Source organism: Thalassophryne amazonica, chromosome 15 (genome assembly GCF_902500255.1).
Source record: "Thalassophryne amazonica chromosome 15, fThaAma1.1, whole genome shotgun sequence".
In the NCBI taxonomy this organism is placed as follows: Eukaryota; Metazoa; Chordata; class Actinopteri; order Batrachoidiformes; family Batrachoididae; genus Thalassophryne; species Thalassophryne amazonica.
This window is the reverse complement of record NC_047117.1, coordinates 68,776,890-68,797,950: the sequence shown is the minus strand read 5'-3', so window position 1 is coordinate 68,797,950 and position 21,061 is coordinate 68,776,890. Positions and strand designations below refer to the sequence as shown.

The following is a 21,061-nucleotide window of genomic DNA, read 5'->3' as shown; positions in this document are numbered from 1 at the left end:
AGACAGAGAGAGATTGTTTTAAATCCACCTGCACAAGTTGTTAACTGACAAATTCAAACTGTACTCAGCACACTTGGGGTCCACAGATTTCCTCAATGGTTTCTTATGGTTTTAATCTCTTTTTAGTTAGTTGTCACATCCATCAAAGAAGCCATCTGCACCAAAGATTGTACAGATTTGTGCAGGTCACACGTCACTTTGGAGAGCAAGCTGGATGAGCTCAGGACCAATTAGAGAAAGTTGCGCATTTATTGTCACGGAGAGCTAGCTTTTAGACAGCACATCTGTCTCAGCGGTGCGGCTACAAACACACTCCATCTACCACGGAGCCCGCACAGTGGCATCAGAGAAGAATAAAGGTGGCAGTGTGTGAATTCATCAATCGCAGTTAGTGTTCAAACATAAAAGTTGCCAAAAAAACATTGCTCATCAATTTTGCTTGTGCTTGTGAAGCGCAGGCCCATTTATTTAGTGAAGGGGCTTTACCATCATGTTTCTGTGAGCTGTTTACGTTGGGCAACATGCAAGTTCCAAGGCAGGGCAGTGACAAAATCTTGTATATACATCCATCTATCCATTTTCTATACCCGCTTATTCCAACTAAGGGTCATGGGAGGGCTGGAGCCTATCTCAGCAGTCATAGGGCATGAGGCAGGGTACACGCTAGATTAGGGATGTCCTGATCAGGTTTTTTTGGCCCCGATCCGATTCCGAGTCATCTGATTTTGAGTATCTGCCGATACCGAGTCCCTATCCAATACTTTAAAAAACTAAATGAACAATGAACAAATACTAAATATATAATATTTTCATTTTAATCACCTTATTTTATTATTTAGCACTTAAACAGTGTAATTCTCCTTGAGGTAGCTTGAACAATCAAGTAATAATCTACCAAACTTAAAAAATGTACAAGATTCCATGTTATTTTATTTGTCTAAAAATAAATGTCCAAGGTTCCTTATGTTAACCAAGAAATTATCTAATCTGGAAAAAAACAGGTGGTTTTAATTTACAGATGAAAGGTTTCTAAAGAACCATTTATTGATTTAGCTATTTTAATTACAAGTGTTCTAAAAAATTTTTAACAGTAATCAGAAATTTTGAGGTAACAAACAACAAAAAAACATTTGCAAGGATTTTTCTTCAGAAAACTGCTCTATAAATGAGCAGTCCTGTGACACGTTTCTGTTTTGTACAGATCAGTGGTTTCTGCCACTAGTCTTCCGTGTTTTGGCCCGATGCATCATTCCTATTGGACAGCGTGAAGCTACAGTAGTGTTCAGAATATTAGTAGTGCTATGTGATTAAAAAGACTAATCCAGGTTTTGAGTATACTTCTTATTGTTACATGGGAAACAAGGTACCAGTAGATTCAGTAGATTCTCACAAATCCAACAAGACCAAGCATTCATGATATGCACACTCTTAAGGCTATGAAATTGGGCTATTAGTAAAAAAAAAAGTAGAAAAGGGGGTGTTCACAATAATAGTAGTGTGGCATTCAGTCAGTGAGTTTGTCAATTTTTTATTTTTTTTTTTTTTGCCACAGTTGACAGTGAAGACAGTGAAGCATGGTGGTGCAAGCATCATGATATGGGCATGTTTCTCCTACTATGGTGTTGGGCCTATATATCGCATACCAGGTATCATGGATCAGTTTGGATATGTCAAAATACTTGAAGAGGTCATGTTGCCTTATGCTGAAGAGGACATGCCCTTGAAATGGGTGTTTCAACAAGACAATGACCCCAAGCACACTAGTAAACAAGCAAACTCTTGGTTCCAAACCAACAAAATTAATGCCTTGCAGATGTGAAGAAATCATGAAAAACTGTGGTTATACAACTAAATACTAGTTTAGTGATTCACAGGATTGCTAAAAAAGCAGTTTGAACATAATAGTTTTGAGTTTGTAGCATCAACAGTAGATGCTACTATTATCGTGAACACCCCCTTTTCTACTTTTTTTTTTTTTTACTAATAGCCCAATTTCATAGCCTTAAGAGTGTGCATATCATGAATGCTTGGTCTTGTTGGATTTGTGAGAATCTACTGAATCTACTGGTACCTTGTTTCCCAGGTAACAATAAGAAATATACTCAAAACCTGGATTAATCTTTTTAGTCACATAGCACTACTATTATTCTGAACACTACTGTACCTCATAGCTCAGAGTCTTGAAAGTTGAACTTATGTTTTTTTTCTTTTGTTCAATAAAAACAAAAACAAAAAAAGATTGGGTTGAACTTTGACCGTGTCAGCCTGCCGACAAGCGGCAATGCACACTCCCGTCAGAAGTGTCACTTTAGTTCAGCTTTTGACGCGATGCTTCTGACGCCTCTAAAAAGCAATGCGTCTCATTGAAAATAATGCTTTTTAGACCGATTCTTGACGCCTCTGACGCTTCAGATGCGTGAAAGGCCCATTAATCTGCAGTAATGAGCTTGAAACAGCGCTGATCAAAATAATGAGGATAAAATCTATATCGGATTCCTGATTGGGATGCAACATCCGATCTTGATCAAGTCTGAAACCACGTGATCAAGTCCGATTTCCGATCACGTGATTGGATCGGGACATCCCTACCCTAGATAGTATACCAGTCTGCTGCAGGGCCGAAATTTTGTATATATACAGTACAAGTCAAAAGGCTAAAGTATATATATATATATATATATATATATATATATTGTATTGACAGTTTGACTGGTACTGTCCTATCTAGGGTGTATCCTGCTTCACTGGTACTGTTTTGGCCAGACAGACCACCTCCATCAACACAGCTGCCTATGATTTTGACTGTTTTGCCGTAAATACAATATTAGGATGTCTTTGAACACTGCCATGTTTGATGTTGGAAACTTTTCAGTCTCTGCAGCAACAGTACCCTCTAGTGGATGTAATGCGTCACATCCATGCAAAAGTAAAGGACGTGTGAAAGTATGCGGGCATTGACGGTTACATTAATTTAAATGCATGCATAGATTTTAGTATGAACGTGAAGCATGACTGAGCCTTCAGACCATCCATCATCGATTGCTAAGATATGATCGTGATGAAATTGGTACATTAATCTGCTTTTTTTTTGAAAATCATTGTCTTATTGTGTAAACTCTGACACATTTTTGTTTCACTGGCCTTCAGTAGACACGTGGTGATTCTCACATGTCTGAATGTGACCCTTTTGATCTGTTAAAGTAAGCATTTATCATACTGAGGCAGGTTTTTCCACGTCAGCTTTCCAAACCCTCATCCCCTCATAACCATCCAAAACCTTTAAAGGCCTTCAGTGTAGGAGTTGAGCACAGACTGTCCGTTTGACCCGAGCTGCTTTCGGAACAGTTCGACTCTGGGTGTGCACCAGAAGCTTCATTCTCAGTATTCTGCCACAAACGATTATGCACATATGCATCCACACACCATTGCACATGCACGTACAAGCGCACACAAACACAAGCACATCAGCTGAAAGCCAGAATTGGATTTAAGAGAACTGACTTCAGAAAGGCTAAGGCTCTATTCCTAATCCCTTTCCTATTTTTTCCTTTCCCCGCTTCCCCTTTTTTCCCCAGGAGAATTCTGAGGAGATTTCTTATTCTTTCATTGCTCAAGCATGAAGCAGCTCGGTGCACCTGTGTACTGAAAAAGGTATGTAATGATTATCTTCAAACTTGCAGAACGTTCACATGGAGGCCTTTCACTTACTGTCAGAATCCAATTTGTTCCAGTACAGATTTATCTGTGATTACAAGAGCTGCATACTGACCCTGGTATTTCACCAGCTGCATCACCATAGGACTTTTTTCCCCTCTTTTTTTAATGGATAAATTGAAAATCAGAATTTTAAAAATTACACATTGTGCCCGTCCTCCCCACCAATGCATGTGTTCATGGGTATTGTACCATGTCTGCGAATCTGCTGGTGGTGCAGTCGTAGGTTTGTTTGTAAGTTGACACACATTTCAATGGGCTCTAATGGAGAATTTTGTTAGAAACTAAAACATTACCATGATAACAGGTGAAAAACAACAAAAGTCAGGCTCGACTCAGCTCTCACTAAACACTTTGGCGCAAGAGCCAAGGATGGCCTTAAAGTACAGGTTGAATTTGGCTTATTGAATTTTTTTTTAAAATAAAACCGACTGTAAATCCCTGTTTTACTTTGACCCCGATGAAATGGCTCATCATTGTAACCCAGTAATCACTGAAGCTAGAGAGGATATTTTGACCTGAAATTATTAACAGTACCCCATTTCTATTTGATCCAGTTGAATATATTTTTCATGAAAATACTTATTTTGATTTTTGACCCCAATGAAATTACCCCCATGTGCCAAATGAAAGTGACCTTCAACACCAATTTTGACCTTTTCTCAAAATAAAAATGAACAAAATGATGTCTTAACCTTAAATTAATCAGACTTTCTAAACTAGTTCTGACCTTTGACTGCCATTTAATGGTCTCCTCACTGTATCTCAGCACTCAGTGAGGCTAGAAAGAACATCTTGGCCTTAAATTAATCAGCGACCCCAAGTTTCCATTTGATACAACTGAATCTTTTTCCTGGAAATTACTGCAAATGTCTGTTTTGACTTTTGACCGCAATGAAATGGTCCTTAGTGTATCTTAGTGGTTAAGCAGTGGGCTTGGGATCCTCTGTTCAAACCCCCATCTGGCCAGAAAATCAGTAAGGGCCTTTGGGCAAGGTCCTTAAACCCCAAGTTGCTCTTGGCGTGTAGCGAGCGCCTTGCATGGCAGCACCCTGACATGTTTTTATGAATGAATGAATGTGAGGCATCAATGCAAAGCGATTTAAGCTTCTGATATAGATGGAAAAGCGTGATATAAATGCAGTCCATTTACCATCTCAGTAGCAACTGAGGGTCCAGAGAGCAGATGTTGGACTTAAATTACTGAGACCCCTAAGAACTTACTGAGAGTCTACCACTCCTGCTGCACAGGATGCCAGGAAGATGCAGGTTACTTCTCCAATTAAACTCTGTTCTGCTTGAGGTTTCTTCCTTAATATCATCATAGGGAGTTTTTCCTTACCACTGTCGCCTGTGTGCTTGCTCTAAGGGTTGATAAGGTTAGACCTTACTTGTGTGAAGCGCCTTGAGGCAGCTTTGTTGCGATTTGTCACTATGTAAATGAAAATAAATTGAAATTGAATCACCCATTTACAGCTGGGTGCACTGGAACAATGCAGATAAACTGTCTTGTCCAAGAACACAGACGGGTATCGTGACTGGGGGTCAAACCCAGGTCTATTAATGAAAAGACCCTTGCTCTACCTTCGTAAAAGGTCAGCAAAATTGTTCCACTGAATAGTAGTTTTTCAACTTATAGTGACAAAAAGCAGCCAAGACACAGTTTTGTTTGTTGAGAGTCATTTGACGCTAAATTCAACATTCTTTACCCGGTTTATTGTGCTTAAAAGCTACGACACATTCACTGAGAAAGAACGACAGAAGAAGAGCAAAGAGAATCATCTTCTGAGACATGAGGATGCTGTAGAGAGGATAAAAGTTTAAGCAAATATCAGCTCCCCATCGGAGTAGCGAATCCGCCGCCATCACAGCGGACGGATGGGAAGAACGCAGTGCAAAGGGACAGACAGAGCGCTGCTCCCCAGCTGTTTTTAAAACACTGCCTCTGATGCATTATTGAGTATGCAGCTCCCCAACGCGTCACTGAGCTTTCCTCTCATGTTAGCGTTCAAGTTTGCATGGCGTCACCATTCTAAATATAAAGCATTCCCTCATCAGTCTTTTTTCACTTTGTTATAAAAGATGCAAAGGCCGTGCACGGCTGACTGTGAGCCGCCACTTTCCCGTCTGAGGTAGAGTTAGTGTGCAAGCTTCATAAAACAAGAGAAACCATCAAACCGTTTGAAAGAAGCATCAGATGTTGCAGAGAGAGCACACTGAGAAGAGTTGAGCGCTTCACTGGGAGGTGCACATATGGTGCGCTAAAGGACAGCTGCTACAGAGGGGATTGATTTTCGAGTGTGCGTGACAGGCACGGTAGTTGAGCTTCTCCTGCAAAAAGAAACTTGGTTTCATTGTGTTTTTGACAGTTTAATTAAGTGTGATTCGAGTGTATATAGATGCTCTGCTGCTGGAGTACCATTTGCCGCCTACAGGTGGCAGCAAACCAGCAGACATCATCCTATAGGAAGACATGATTAGCTCACTTCAAACAAATAATGATGCCCATATGCAATCATTGTTTCTTTGTTTTGCAGATAAATTGCGCAAACTGAACTGACAATTCTTTAACTTTTCATTTTCAGCTCCCACTCTGAACTTTAAACTTCCAGTATGCACCATGAGCAAAGGTAAGAAACTTGAGTTTAATTTCAAATTTCCGTGGAAGTTTATGCTTGCAACCACGCTTCGGTGTATATGCCCGTGCAAAGATGCATGAGTGCATATGTGTAAAGATGTGTGCACATCTGTGTCTGAGTGCCCGGGGGTGCATCAGTGTGTCTTACTTCTGACAGATGTTTGCAAGGGCATGATTAGCCTTCTGGCTGTCCGTAGCCTTGTATGAGGTTGCCATAGCAACTGAGGCTTGAGTGTTGGGGAGGCCTGAGTGGGATACGGGGGTTGCTGAGGAGAGGGGATGGATTAGGAAATGAAGTGGCTGCTGCCTCTGGCCTGTGTGGGTTTATGTGAATGTTTGTGTATTTGCACAGCACTGGAGAGACACTCATCTTTGTAATTGGGAATCTGATCAAGATAACTTACTCGAACAAGCAGTTAGAGGAACACAAATGCCAAGAGATGCAGAGATCTTCCTATGATGGATCAGGTGTTTAAAATAAAATATAACGCAATGCTAAATTACTGTACAAGTATTACTCGTATTCGTACTCGTATGTATTACTGTATGAGCATTATTTTCTTTGTAATTTGCAGTTGTTTAATTCATTATTAAAATCCTATTGTCTTACGTACAATTTGTACATGTTCGATAAAGCCCCTCTATCAATCAGTCAATCATAAACAATATTTATGTTTTAACGGCATCTGCAGGATGGTGTGCGTGTATGTGTAAATAAGCTTTTGACTGGAAACAGAGCATGTCAAATGGAACACCCAGCTTGGTCAGCCATGGGATGCCCTCCATGTTGGGGAGTGATGAATTTTTCAGGGGTCCATGTATACTTTCCTAGGTGGGGCTGCAGCTCCTGCTGGGGTACATCTAGGGTTCCACTTTTTGCCCCTGTGAAGAGTTTCTTGGCAAAAGCATAGGGTTCGTATAAAATGCCTCTCTCGTCTTTTTCTTCTTTTTTCGCAATTTATGCTAGTTTTCAGTTCACGAGAGAATGAAAATCTGCTTTTTGATGTCATCAAGCATATTTTGAATGCCTGCCCGTTCATACACTGGTACTTCTTTGAGCTGCCATTTCAAGGATCTCTGTCTTCTCTGTAGGAGGCATATTTTGACTTTCTGTTGGGTCTTTTCTTGATTTCACTACTTCCCCTAGTTACCCCGTCACCAGACTTCTCAAGGCATACCTCATGTACGATTTTGCAGAATGAGCTTAGCTGCTTGGAAGTTGGGCCTTTTAAATGACAGAGGAGTGCCACTGATAGAACTTGGTCAAGTTAGGACCAGGTTGCTTGTTGGTTGCCTTTGGCCCATTAGATTCTAACTTTGCTCTGGACGGTTCCTGAGTGCTTACGTTCATTGGCGATGGGTTCCTGAGTACTGTGGTTTGAGTCTTGGCTCTGTAACCCATTATTCAACTTATTGGCTCCCGGGCGAGGCTTGCATTGCCTGTATTCCTCACACCATCTAGACTGCTGGATAAGGAGTCCCAGCAAAGTGTTCAACTTCTTGCCACAGCAGTAAGTTGTAGCCTGTGGTCAGTTCAACTAAGACCGAATACATAACCACACTTACGGGACTGAACAAACACAACACAGAGTGGGAGGCAGCGCACATCCACAAGCCAAAAAGGAGGGACAGAGACCACACAAGCACCCACATGCCAGGCATGGGAGGTCAATTGGCACCCACATCCCAAGACACAGAAGAATGGAGGGCACGTACACAACACACCCCCACACACACAGGATACAGGGAGATGACAGAGACACACACTCATCCACAAGACACAAACAAGAAACCACATACAAGTAAACGCCCCCAAACACCCTCAGACTACCACAAAGATAATTGCGACCAAAAATCACACAAATCACGGCCCAATGGCTCGCTGAAGTTCAAGTTTATGCAGCCAGGCCGGTCACATGAACAACCAGATCCGGCAGCTACCCAGGGTTGCCCAGATGACGTCATGAGGCTGATGATGCAGCTGCCAGGAGGTCTGGACAAGTCAGGGGGCCACCCAGGTGGCCAACAGGAAACCACGGCAGCGTCAGGTGGAGCATCGTGCAGCTGAGGAGCATCCAACATGGCAGCAGGAGGGTGGTCCTCATGCCAAATGCAGTTTTCTGCAGAAGCAGAAGTGCAGCCAGACGGCCCACAGGAGGTCTCTGTCGAAGGTGGTGCGGGGCCAGACAGCCCACCGACGCTCACCGTTGAGGGAGGTGGACGGCTGGATGGCCCACAGAGGTCTGCTTCAGAGTCTCATGGGTGGTTCGACTGCCCTCCAGGAGTCCACTACTGTGATACCCGGGTGGCCACTTGGCTCACAGGAGTCCAGAGCAGAAACAGCAGGGTGGCCACCTGGCTCCCAGGGGTCCACAGCCAGAGGGTGTCTGCTTTGTCCACAGGTGCACTGACATCATTGGGATTCCCACTGGTTGGCTTCTCTGCACAGCTGACGTCAGTGGGATTCCCTCTGGCTTGCTCCTCCACACAGCTGACATCATCCAACCCCGGTGCAGACAGCTCCAGAGGAGTACAGATGCCCCTGGGCTCAGTGACCGGTGACTCACCCAAGGTCCCAACTTCATCAGCTGCTGGCACCGGCACCTTCAGGATCCTGACAACAGCCAAGGCAGGAACCGACTCCTCTGAGATGGCGACATCCTCAGCTGCAGGGGCAGATAGCCCATCAGAAACCGAGATGACCTACGTGCCGATAGCGGACTCCTCCACTGGCCCCCCTCAATAGCTGGGAAAATCCCAGACCTGCTCTCCGACCTGAAACAAAAAGCAGAGGGGGTGTGTTGCTTCTCGACAACCGCCAATGGGCTGAATTGCCACAAAATCCCCCTGCCAGCTCTGAATAAAGCCAAGATAAAGGTCAACTGGTTCCCAGTGGGTGACTTGGACTCAGTTGTAGGTTGTGTTAAAATTTTGTAAATGCATCTGGCTACAGAGCAGAGCTCCACTCTAGGCCAGAAATGAGTGACCTCCACTCGAGCTATACTCTGAGCCAGATGAAAGCTGTTTGTTTGTTTCAGCAATGGTCACAGTCACGTTTCATGAGTGCAGTTCTACTTTCTGCAGTCACACTTTTCTTATTTTTATTTATTTATTTATTTTTATTTATTTATTTATTTTTGCTAGCACAAATAATATTGTCTCTTGACATCAAAGTATTATTTTGTACTCACTGGCTTGCAGGAGAACAAAGGTCTATGTCTTTAGGGTCTGGGTGCTTCCCATGTTACCATATGGTTTCTTTGTAGGCTCTCAGTTGTCCAGGTGGTTTCCATAGTAGAGAAGCTTGAATCTTCGACTGGACTGGGTTGCTTGACGTGAGGACGTTTCGCTTCAAATCGCAGAAGCTTCCTCAGCTAAAATTCTTGCTCTGGTAGTCTGACTTCTGTCTTGACTCTTGTAGAGAAGAATAAATCAGAAGCCAACAAAAGCTGGAGTTTTTAACCTAACCAGACCCCTCCTACCAAGGGGCCGACTGCTACAGGCTAGTGACTAAACAATAGCTCTAATTTGTTGTTACACCGGGGGACGCCACTCCATGCATCTATGGACTGCCCAAAATCCACAAACAGGACGTGCCATTCAGACCTATTGTATGTAGCACAGATTCCATCACATACAATTTGGCCAAGCACCTCAAGTGGATTTTGGCTCCTCTAGTGGGTAACTCAGACCACCATGTGGAGATCAAGGACCTGCAGCTGGAGGCAGATGAAACTATGGTGTCATTTGATGTGACATCGTTGTTCACCTGCATCCCCACCGCTGAGGCCATCTCAGCTGTGAGGCAGAGACTGCTGGAGGATGTGTCTCTACTTGAAAGGACCAAACTCACACCAGACCACATCTGCCAACTCTTGGAGATCTGTCTTAACACCACGTATTTCCTGTTTAGGGGGAATTACTGCAGGCAGATCCATGGTTGTGCGATGGAGTCTCCGGTATCCCCCATTGTGGCCAATCTGTACATGGAGCAAGTGGAGAAGACAGCCTTGACATTTTTCACGGGCATCTCTCCCAGTCACTGGTTCAGATATGTCTGAGACATGGGTTAAAATCAAGCAACAGGAGGTCGAGGACTTTACAGAACACATCAACTTGGTGGATTCCAATACCAAGTTCACATGTGAGGATGCCAGAAACAACCATTTAGCCTTCTTGGACTGTGATGTTACGATTGGAGAGAACAGGCAGCCCCAGACAGGGGTTTACAGAAAACCCACTCACACTGACCAATATCTGCTCTTTGGCTCAAACCACCCCCTTGAACACAAGCTCTGGGTCATCAGGACTCTTCAAGACAGAGCCCTACAGGTGCCCACAACTGCAGAGGGAAGGGCTAAAGAACAACAACTTGTACGGAAAGCCCTCACAGTAGGTGGGTACCCACGATGGTCCCTGGACAAAGTGCAGAAGTCCCAAAAAACAAAGAGACCAGATAGACAGGAGACGGAGACAAGAAGAAGTGGAGTGTCTCTCCCTTATTTAGCAGGAGTAGGGGAAAAACTACAGAGGATCTTCAGACAGCACAAAATCCCAGTTTACTTTAAACCGGTTAACACCTTGAGACAGAAATTAGTTCACCCTAAGGACAGGATCCCTAGTTACAAACAGAGAAATGTAGTGTATTCTATCAGATGTCAGGAAAACTGTAATGAACACTACATAGGTGAGACTAAGCAACCTTTACACAAAAGGCTATACCAGCACCGCAGAGAGGTCGCCAGTGGACCTCAGTCTGCAGTTCATCTCCACCTGAAAGACACTAACCACACGTTTGAGGACAAGGAAGTTAAAATCTTAGCCAGAGAGAAGAAATGGTTTGAGAGAGGTGTCAAGGAAGCATTCTTTGTAAAACAGTTGAAACCCAGCCTTAACCGGGGAGAGGGTCTCAGACACGCTTTGTCCCCTGTTTACAATGGGATACTCAGGTCAAAGCAGTTTCAGTCTTTTGTTCATGGTAATGAGTCATTCACGTCATCAGGAGAGTCGTCAAGGGAGCCATCAGGAGAGGCTTCCGTCCCATCATTAGGAGGGACAGCTGCCCTGTCATTAGGAGGGTGCTAACTAGAGCACAATAGGTGCTAATTAGACCTATTGTTTAGTCACTAGCCTGTAGCAGTCGGCCTCTGGGTAGGAGGGGTCTGGTTAGATTAAAAACTCCAGCTTTTGTTGGCTTCTGATTTATTCTTCTCTACAAGAGTCAAGACAGAAGTCAGACTACCACAGCAAGAATTTTAGCTGAGGAAGCTTCTACGATTTGAAGCAAAATGTCCTCACGTCAAGCAACCCAGTCCAGTCGAAGATTCAAGCTTCTCTATTACCATATGGTTGTGACACTTGGTAAGTAACCAGGGACCTAAGATGAAGGCTCAATGTCTTTGGTACTAGGACTCTTTGGAGGATCCTTGGGTACAGCTTGAATGACTTTGTACCAAACGAATGGTTACTTTGGAAGACTAAGATAAGGAGTATCATAGGTATTCTGAGGGAATGTCAGATACAACTATTGTGGCAATGTGGAGCATTGTTTGGGGCATGATCCAGCATGGAGGTGCCTCAGTGTTGAGGATACCAGTGGCTGCAGAAGGCCAAGGGGACAATCATGTTTCACCTGGCTGTGGCAGAGGTGGGGATGATCCAGTCGTCTGTCTGGGTAGTTGCAATCCACGATCCAAGGCGGGCCCTTAGTGTGGTGGGTGCAGTAATGCATGGCACTAGCAAATTGTCCCAGACTTGCCCCGACTGATCGACCCTGTGGCTGAATTGATATGCAAATCAGGTCCCTGATATTGTGTCCCCGCTGGTATTGCCCACGTGTCAGGTTTGGTTAATGGGAGCCCAATGGCCTTGGAGGTATCATTGCAAATGTTCATATAGGTGGATGGTGTTCTCAACTTTATGATCCACAAATACTTTCTTCAGGCAGGCCGAGGAAAACAACAGGCTTTAAGCCTCCTTCTTATGATACAATTTGACATTGCAATCAGGCTAGTAGATATGTCAAGTAATGTTTCTGTGAAGACAGGAATTGATAAAAGAAATATATATTTCCATCATCTCAGTTCAAGTCTACATATATCTGAGTCTAGAATAAATGGTATTTTTGTGATACTCAAATTGAATACAACACTTTGAACTACCTGTCAGTTGGACAGATACCAAAATTGGAGAACTTCTCTGTGCTTGTATCAAGGACAAGGTAACGAGGCAGCAAAACAGAACGTCTCCTTTATTAAGTGGAACTTTGTTTTCAAAAATATTGCCTGTTGGATGGCAAATATTGTTCTTGCTCTTTTTCAGCCTTGTTGGATCAAATATATGAAGGAACTCTTCAGTAAAGGTCAGTCAGCAAAGGGTTGTAGCTTTGGGGTGGAATGACAAATAAAAATATAAGTGAAAACACTGATCTCACCAATATTTCCAAGGGACTGAATAGAACTGAAGAAATCGCCGTCTTTCTACAGAGGCTCAACAGTTACACGTCTGTTGCACTCGGTCTCCATTACTGGGCCACAGCTAATTTAATGTCCATAGGAGATATGCCAAAATTGGCCCCACCTTTATGTACTTTCTGTGGTTGGTTTTGGTTTTATTCAACACCTCTCCTGGCAGCACTCTCTCTGTGGCTGGGTTGCAATGCTACTTGCTCAGAGCTCTCTTTGCTTCTCTTTCCTCCTTTTTTTGTTGTTAATAACCAAAGACTGCTTATGTGTGTATGTACAGTACCAATCATATGTTTGACACACTTTCCCATTCAACTGAAAGTAAACGCAGATATTTTAGAGATGTAGGAATGGGTTAGGGTTAGGGTTGTCAGCCTGGGTGGTTCCAATCCAGGGCTCAAGGCAGTTCTGTGGTGTTGTGGATGCGGTAAAGTGCAGCATCGGCGCATGCTCCCAGACTTGACTGAACTATAACATCAGTGACGAATCTATATGCAGCAACAGTGTTCCACTTAGCAAAACATTACCTTAGCAGTGACATTCATGCCTCTAGGTCCTTGGCCTTTGAGTTTGGGAGACATCTGGAAAGAGGTTTTTGAGTCATGAAATTGCTAGACACAGGTGTTTGGCAATGCTGATCTTTGTAGGAGGCCAAAGGTCGAAGTCTTTAGGGTCCCAGTGCTTCCTGTTTTATTGTATGGTTGTGAGACTTGGATGCTGTCCATTGACCTAAGGCAATGACTGGCTTTCTTTGGTACTAGATCTCTTCGAAGGGCCATGGCTACTGCTGAAATGAGGTCACTTAGGGAGACTCAGATGATAAGTATCTCTTCCATGAAGAGTGCAGCCCAGACGCTTTTTTTTTCATGCACTTGTCATGAAATGAGTCACATTTTCATAACGCAGTTTTTTATTGCCCAATGCCATCAAATATGGCTGTTAGGTGTTATGAAGACTTTGTGTCCATCTGTCCGTCTGTCTGTGCTCAACATAAAGATGGCTAACCTTGACCAATTTTAAGAGGTATTTTAAGAAGTTAAAAAGTCACTTTTTTTTCATTCTGTTCCTTTTTTGTTGTTTTTTTGAGGGCCGGGGGTGACATCCAATCAGAGCAGAGCGGCACTATGACTCAGTCGCTGGTCTAGCTAGCTGCAAACTCTGTTTCATTTGTGTGTAAATATAACCACGTTGTCATATATTATGTAAAAGCTATCGAGAAATAAATGGTAAATGGCATTTATATAGCGCTTTTCCATTTGCGTCAGATGTTCAAAGCGCCTTACAATAATGCCTCACATTCACCCCGATGTGAGGGTGCTGCCATACAAGGTGCTCACTATACACCGGGAGCAACTAGGGGATTAAGGACCTTGCCCAAGGGCCCTAAGTGATTTTTTTGGTCAGGCTGGGATTTGAACTGAGGATCCTCTGGTCTCAAACCCAACGCTTTAACCACTAGACCATCGCTTCCCCTAACTATTAATAAACACTTCTAAAACTGAAAACGCTATTTTTGGTACCTGATAACACCTCTGAAGTGATTTACAAGACATTTCGCGGATGTTAGCATGGTGCCGTCACAGGGTGGTCTAGCTAGCTGCAAGCTCTGTGTCATTTGTGTGTAAATATAACCTCTTTGTCATATGTCATGTAAAAGCTAGCAAGAAATAAACACTTCTAAAACTGAAAACGCTGATTTTGTAACCTGATAACACTTCTGGAGTGATTTACAAGACATTTTGCGGATGTCAGAGAGAATGCTAACTTCCACTAACTCAAAGCTAACTTCCACGCTGTTAAAAGTTCATCTATGCGCACATGCATGCCTTAAAATGTAAATATTTCCTTTGATGTACATGTACAAATTGTATGTAAGACAATAGGATCTTAATAATTCATGTAAATAACAATAACGAGGTCTGTTAGAAAAGTATCCGACCTTTTTATTTTTTATATATGTAGGAGACTGGGTGGACTGAGGATGATAAGGTGTTGAATGAGGCGCTCAGATGCTTCACCTCAGGGAGCTGTGGTGTTTGACTGCTATACATATATATATATATATATATATATATATATATATATATATATATATATATATATATATATATATATATATATATATATATATATATATATATATATATATTATACACACACACACACTTTGCACTGGGATACCAATTAAACAACAGCAAATTATAAAGACAATACTCATACGGCCGAGGGTATTTTAGCATTGCATTATATTTGCTATTTCTCAGGGTTGCGCATGTCAGATGTGTTTACAAAATACTTTCATATTTACATTTTAAAATCTCTGTATTGTCTGCCTGAAAATGGCAAACTGTGTTTGATGATTTCTGCTATGCGCTAAATTTTATTAAGTCAAGTCTGGGAGTATGCAGTGATGCTGCGCATCACCGGAGCCACCACAACACTGAATCGCTGTGGGTCCTGGATGACAACCACCCAGGCAAACAACTGGTCCATCCCTACTTCTTGAAAGTAACCGTCTATCTGTTGCATCCTGTTGAAACATAGGCATTCCCTTGGTCTTCTCAAAGTCCTCAATGCTGAGGCTCCTAAAAGCTGGATCATAGCCAGAAGAACATGCCACATGGTTAAAATGCTGTAGCTGACGCTCCCTCACCGATATATAATATAGCATTTAAATCTCAAAAATCATCACTGCACCCATTCCGTCACTAAACAGCAGCTCACTGTGTCTGTTGTGAAGACTGAAATTGTAATGGATGCATTAACAGCACAATCAACATGTGCAGTATTATCACATACTGTAGCATGTTAGGCGTGGGAAAGAGAGGGACTTCTGAAGGCAAAAACCTTTAAATTCCGTGCCTCATGAAGAGACACATGGATACACCATGACCCTGGCAGTGGATTAGGATGGGATTATGAAAGCATAGCGGTAAAACAGGCAGAAAGAGATCAGTGTCATACTTCATAAACTCACTGAATATGTATTAAGGACATACAGTAACTACAGTACAGCATGGTGTGATGTCTTAAGTTCACGTGTCATGACGAAGAACGAGTCCTGCTTAAATGAACAAGACAGCTCGGTGAGGCACCAAAGAAGCTTTCTCAATCAATTATGAACCTAGAAGGGCAGAAAGTGGAAGTCAGAGAGCCTTGACGTGAGAGCACTTTGGTCCAAATTGCACAGTACATTTCAGTTTTATTCACGATGATTGACAGCATTCTTTAATATCAGTTAATTACAAATAATTGCACATCAGGTTTGTAAAATTGCCGAGCAACAGCGAGCTATGATGACTTTCTTTCTTGGGTTATGTAACCGTATTACAAGTGAAAAGCCCACCGTGAACTGTTTTGAGTTGTGGCCGAGTAGAAGAATAACAAGAAGGAAAAACTAATTGCGTCCTCAAAGTCTCACAATTCAGTGACTGTGCATGTAAAGTTACACCTGCTAAAAGGCAAAAGTTAGGCCTGAAACCGCTTTCGATATCCAGAAGCCCACATCTGAAGAGCTAGGAGCTAGTTTGCTCTATGAGACAACCCCGCTTTGTTTGTTTGCTTGTCTGTTTTGGATTAAAATCGAAAAGTAATAGTCTGAAGCAGCGGCTGTGTTACACCCGACTTTCACTTGTTTTTTACAAACAGCAAAGCAAAATAATCATCATCATGAGTCTTTGTTCTTAGGGAAGAACGTAGCAGCACTATAGTAGGTTTAGATTGTGATAGCTTTATGTTATTTTACATTTGGCTTGAGATTCAGTGTTTTTCGATAGTTTCTGATCAAGTTAGCTTCTGATTGAAATAACTTTATATTCCACTTTTTTTTTTCCCAGTGACTTTAGCTAGCTATGCTCAGGTTGCATCATATTAAGTCATATGTCATCTTTGTATTGGTTGCGTGACCTTTGACCTTGGTTGACCTTGAAAGATTAAACTAATTTAGAATAGTTATTTCAAGGAATTGGTTAACAATACACCAGTGTTTACTATAAAACATGAACAGTGTTGCCACAGTTACTTTGAAAAGTTACCTTAATAGTTACTTTTAACAGTTTTATTTTACACTTACTTTATACAGTTACTTCATTAGCAGCTGCCGACGATGTAACCAATAAAAAAATAACTAGTAATCTAACTTGGTTATTTTTAAGATTGAGTAACTATTAGTTACTTTGCTGATTACTCAATCTTAAGAGTGACTAATTACTAATTGCCTTATTAGTTGCAAATTGTCAGCAGCTAATAAAGTAACTATATAAAGTAACTTTTCAAAGTACAGTGGAACCTCGACATACGAGCAAATCAACAATCAAGTTTTTTGAAATACAAGCTGTGGCTCGGTCCATATTTTTGTCTGGAATACGAGCAGAAATCTGAGTTACGAGTCGTGTTTTGGGACACCACCGCTAGTTGGGGCACAGGCGCAGCAAAAAGGAAAGCGGAGAAAAGGAGGAGGAGGAGAAGCGTCCAGTGTGGACGTTAAGGCAGCGGGTGAGCACGTCATGTGTTTTGCTGCACTTGTGAACAAAAGCTATGTCCTGCAACAAGTGTTTAACTGTGACAAAACTGGATTATTCTGGAAAAAATGTTGCAGAGGAGAAGAAGACAGGCAGACATCAGAAATCGCTGATTGCTCTTGTTTTCTGTATTTTATTATGTGCAGGTAAAGTGTGCATGCCTATTTGTTAATAAAAAAAAATATGTATTTTTTTTTTTTCATCATTTAGAGTGGTTTGGGGATGTTTTACAAGGCTGGAACGGATTAAAATTATTTTAGCTATTTTAAATGGGGAAAATACGAGCAGATTGGTTTATGAGGTTGGTCACGGAACAAATTATACTCGTATCTCGAGGTTCCACTGTAACTGTGGCAACACTGAACATGAATGTGAACTCTTAATATCAACTCACATGTTGCCATTGTAATGGCTAGAATGTATGACCTTTGACCTTGATTGAAATGGTTTTACTATATGACCTTTGATCTTGAATCACCTTGAAAGGTCAAAGTCATTTAGAATGGCTACTTCACAGAATTTGTTAAAGATATGCCTATTGTTACCATTAAACCAGAATATAAACTCATATATCATGTTTCTATCAGTTACATGGCCTTGAAAGGTCAAAGGTCATGTAACCAATAGAACTCATTTAGATGGGCTTTTTTTTGCAGAATTAGCTAAAGATAAGCCTATTGTTTGGGTGAAACACAAATATGAACTCATATCACCATTCTTATGGTTATACTGTATGACCTTGGATCTTGGATGACATCGAAAGGTCAAAGTCATTTAGAATGGCTGCTTTGCTCAGTTTGTTAGATATGCCTATTGTTACCATTAAACCTGAATATGAACTCATCCATTATGTTTCTTTTGGTTACAAGACCTTTGACCTGGAGGACCTTGAAAGGTCAAACTCATTTAGATTGGATATTTTGTAGAATCAGTTAAAGATAAGCCTATTGTTACGATTAAACACAAATATGAACTCATATCACCATTCTTATGAGAGATGGTAAAGGGGAGGTGATGGTCTAGTGGTTAAACGCTGGGCTTAAGACCAGAGGATGCTTGGTTCAAATCCCAGCCTGACTGAAAAATCACTAAGGGCACTTGGGCAAGGTCCTTAATCCCCTAGTTGCTCCCGGTGTGTCGTAAGCGCCTTGGATGGCAGCACCCTGACATTGGTGTGAATGTGAGGCATTATTTTAAAGCGCTTTGAGCGTCTGATGCAGATGGAAAAGCGCTATATAAATGCAGTCCATTTACCATTCTTATGGCTATACGGTATGACCATTGATCTTGGCTGACCTTTAAATGTCAAACTCATTTAGAATAGCTATTTCAACAATTTGTTAAAAAATGCCTATTGTTATTATTTAACATGATTATGACCCCATATCTCATTTCTTTTGGTTATATGACCAAAAGAAATATCAGAACCAGTGGTACCGGATCCCATCAGAGTTAAGACTCAGATGGGATTTGGCAACAAGGTTTTACTGGAACAATAAGCAGGGTCTGGTACACGGAAAGGCAGTGAAAAATCAGCAACAGTGTCAGAAACATTAGGCTAGGGCCTGGTCCAATAAACAAGCAGGCAGTCCAAAACACAGCAAGAAAACAGGTCGAGAAAAACTTACGAAACAGGCTATGAAGCAAAGGCATGAAGCACAACGAACTGGTGAGTAAACAGTGCAACCTGTGAAGCTAATATACACCCTGGTGATGAGCTACCGATTAGAAGCAGGTGTGTGGAAAGCACCAGAATAAGGGTGTGGCCCAACAGTGTGCCCTGCCCACCACCAGGAGAGACAGATAAGAGAGAAAGGGACAGACCAAGGCCAAGCAGAAAAACCCAATAAGAGAAATCATAAAACACAATACAACAAAATCAAAACCCTGACAAGAAATGGTTATTTCAAGGAAATCGGTTAAAGATATGCAGATGATTCCTATTAATTATGAATACAAACTTATTGTCTTTCTATTGGTCACATGACATTTGACATTGGTTGGACTTGAATGGTCAAGCTAATATAGAATGGCTTTTTTGAAGACCTGGTCAGAGACTGTGGTTTCTTTGAAGCATTTCATATAACTTTTGACCGTGAATGTTTTCGTCAAGAACAAAATGGTTTAATTTTTTTAATTCATCAAATGCCACCAACAATCACTGACTCACAAAGAATTCATTTGCATGATAAACATGTAATGTGGGTGTCTTCTCAGAGTGTCCCTTCTTGGTTATTTATTAATGTATATGAATTTCCTGCATATACATGGATTGATGTTTATCTCCATCCTGCCGCTGCTAAGTCCTCATTCCACTCAGCAAAGACATATAGGCTCTGGCTTTGCCTGTAAGCCAGTAAAATTTTGACCTCTAATTGCAATTGGAGTTTTTTTTCTGCCATCACTGTGGTCAGATCTCCATCCATATTGGCCTGGAGACTAAGTAACTAAGCGTAACCCCAAAAGCGTACATGGACAAACACATTATGGGAGAATGAGAGGAACCGGTTTGAACAAATTGGCCTGTTATGGAAATGAGTGGAATGCTGCGCATCATCACAGCAGATATTCTAATAACGCCGGGGAGGAGCACCACATGCTCTCACAGATGAAAAGCAAAGTCGCACTTTGTGTAATGTGACCATGTACTGTTCAAAGAGCGGTCACACGCGTGATCAAATGCGACTCATACAGCGAGTGAGCAGGCGCCTCAATCTGTGGCCGTCCCCGTCCCGTCTGTTTCGCCTCCATCACCAGACGTCTGTCATCAGTTCCGAGCTCACTCTGTGAGGTCTTTGGCTCCCTGTGATCCCATCTTCTCTACATCTGTCAAATCCAATCATCAATCTCTACTTCTTGTCCTTTTATATTCACTCTGCATATTTCTGCCTGGCTTCCTCACACGCTCAGCCTGGACCTCCTCCTCCTCCTCCACTGTTTCTCCTTTCTCCTTTCAGTATGCTGAAATGTATAACTAGCAATTTGCCAATCTCTCCCACTATGACACACACACACACACACACACACACACACACACACACACACACACACACACACACACACACACACACACACACACACACACACACACACACACACACAGTTGCATGCAGAGGCATCCAGACTGCAAGAGCTGCTGTGGTGTATAATGACAGATAATTGGCTATTGTGGCTTCGCCCTCAGCAGCAGGAACCAATCACAGTGACAGCCACTTCTCTGTGACCCGTGTGTTGGCGTGAGTGTGCGTGCACATGAGTATGAAGCACAGATTCTGTTTGTTTTTGCTGTCCGCGTCGGTTGCTGCATTAATGCGTCAAACAGCCATGTCAGTGTCATTGTCTTGTTAATGTCGCCTTACATGAATAACTGTGCTGTGTTCCATGTGGACATGCTGCAAAGTTGGCATAGCTGCTTCTGAATTTTGGGGAGTGGGGATCCATATGTTTGGGGTTTCTCGTTTCACATCCTCGAGGTTTATTAGCAAGACGCCATTCGACCGCACTGTTCTTCACTAATATGATATCTGCTTGGCTTGTCATTCAACCAGTGGCTCTGGTTAAAGCTACAGTGTGTTGGATTTAGGGGTGTTTATTTCCAAACATAGCATTCATAAGTGTTTGTTCATTAGTGTTTATATAATGCCTGCATAGATCCTTGTCATTTGATTGGTGGTTTGTATGTCACGTGACATGAATTATTTGTACTATTTGCCATTGTTTTCAAC

At 42.1% G+C, this 21,061-nt stretch overlaps 1 protein-coding gene across 20 annotated transcripts in view; it reads left to right on the top strand.

Moving 5' to 3' along the window:
- LOC117527150 (receptor-type tyrosine-protein phosphatase delta-like) overlaps nucleotides 1-21,061 on the top strand; it is a 527,875-nt gene that overhangs the window by 182,992 nt on the left and 323,822 nt on the right. For all 20 annotated transcript variants that reach the window (XM_034189362.1, XM_034189358.1, XM_034189350.1 and 17 more), the window contains exons 4-5: nucleotides 3,576-3,651; nucleotides 6,300-6,344. The gene's annotated coding sequence lies outside the window, so the exon portion shown is untranslated. The remainder of the gene's footprint in view (nucleotides 1-3,575; nucleotides 3,652-6,299; nucleotides 6,345-21,061) is intronic.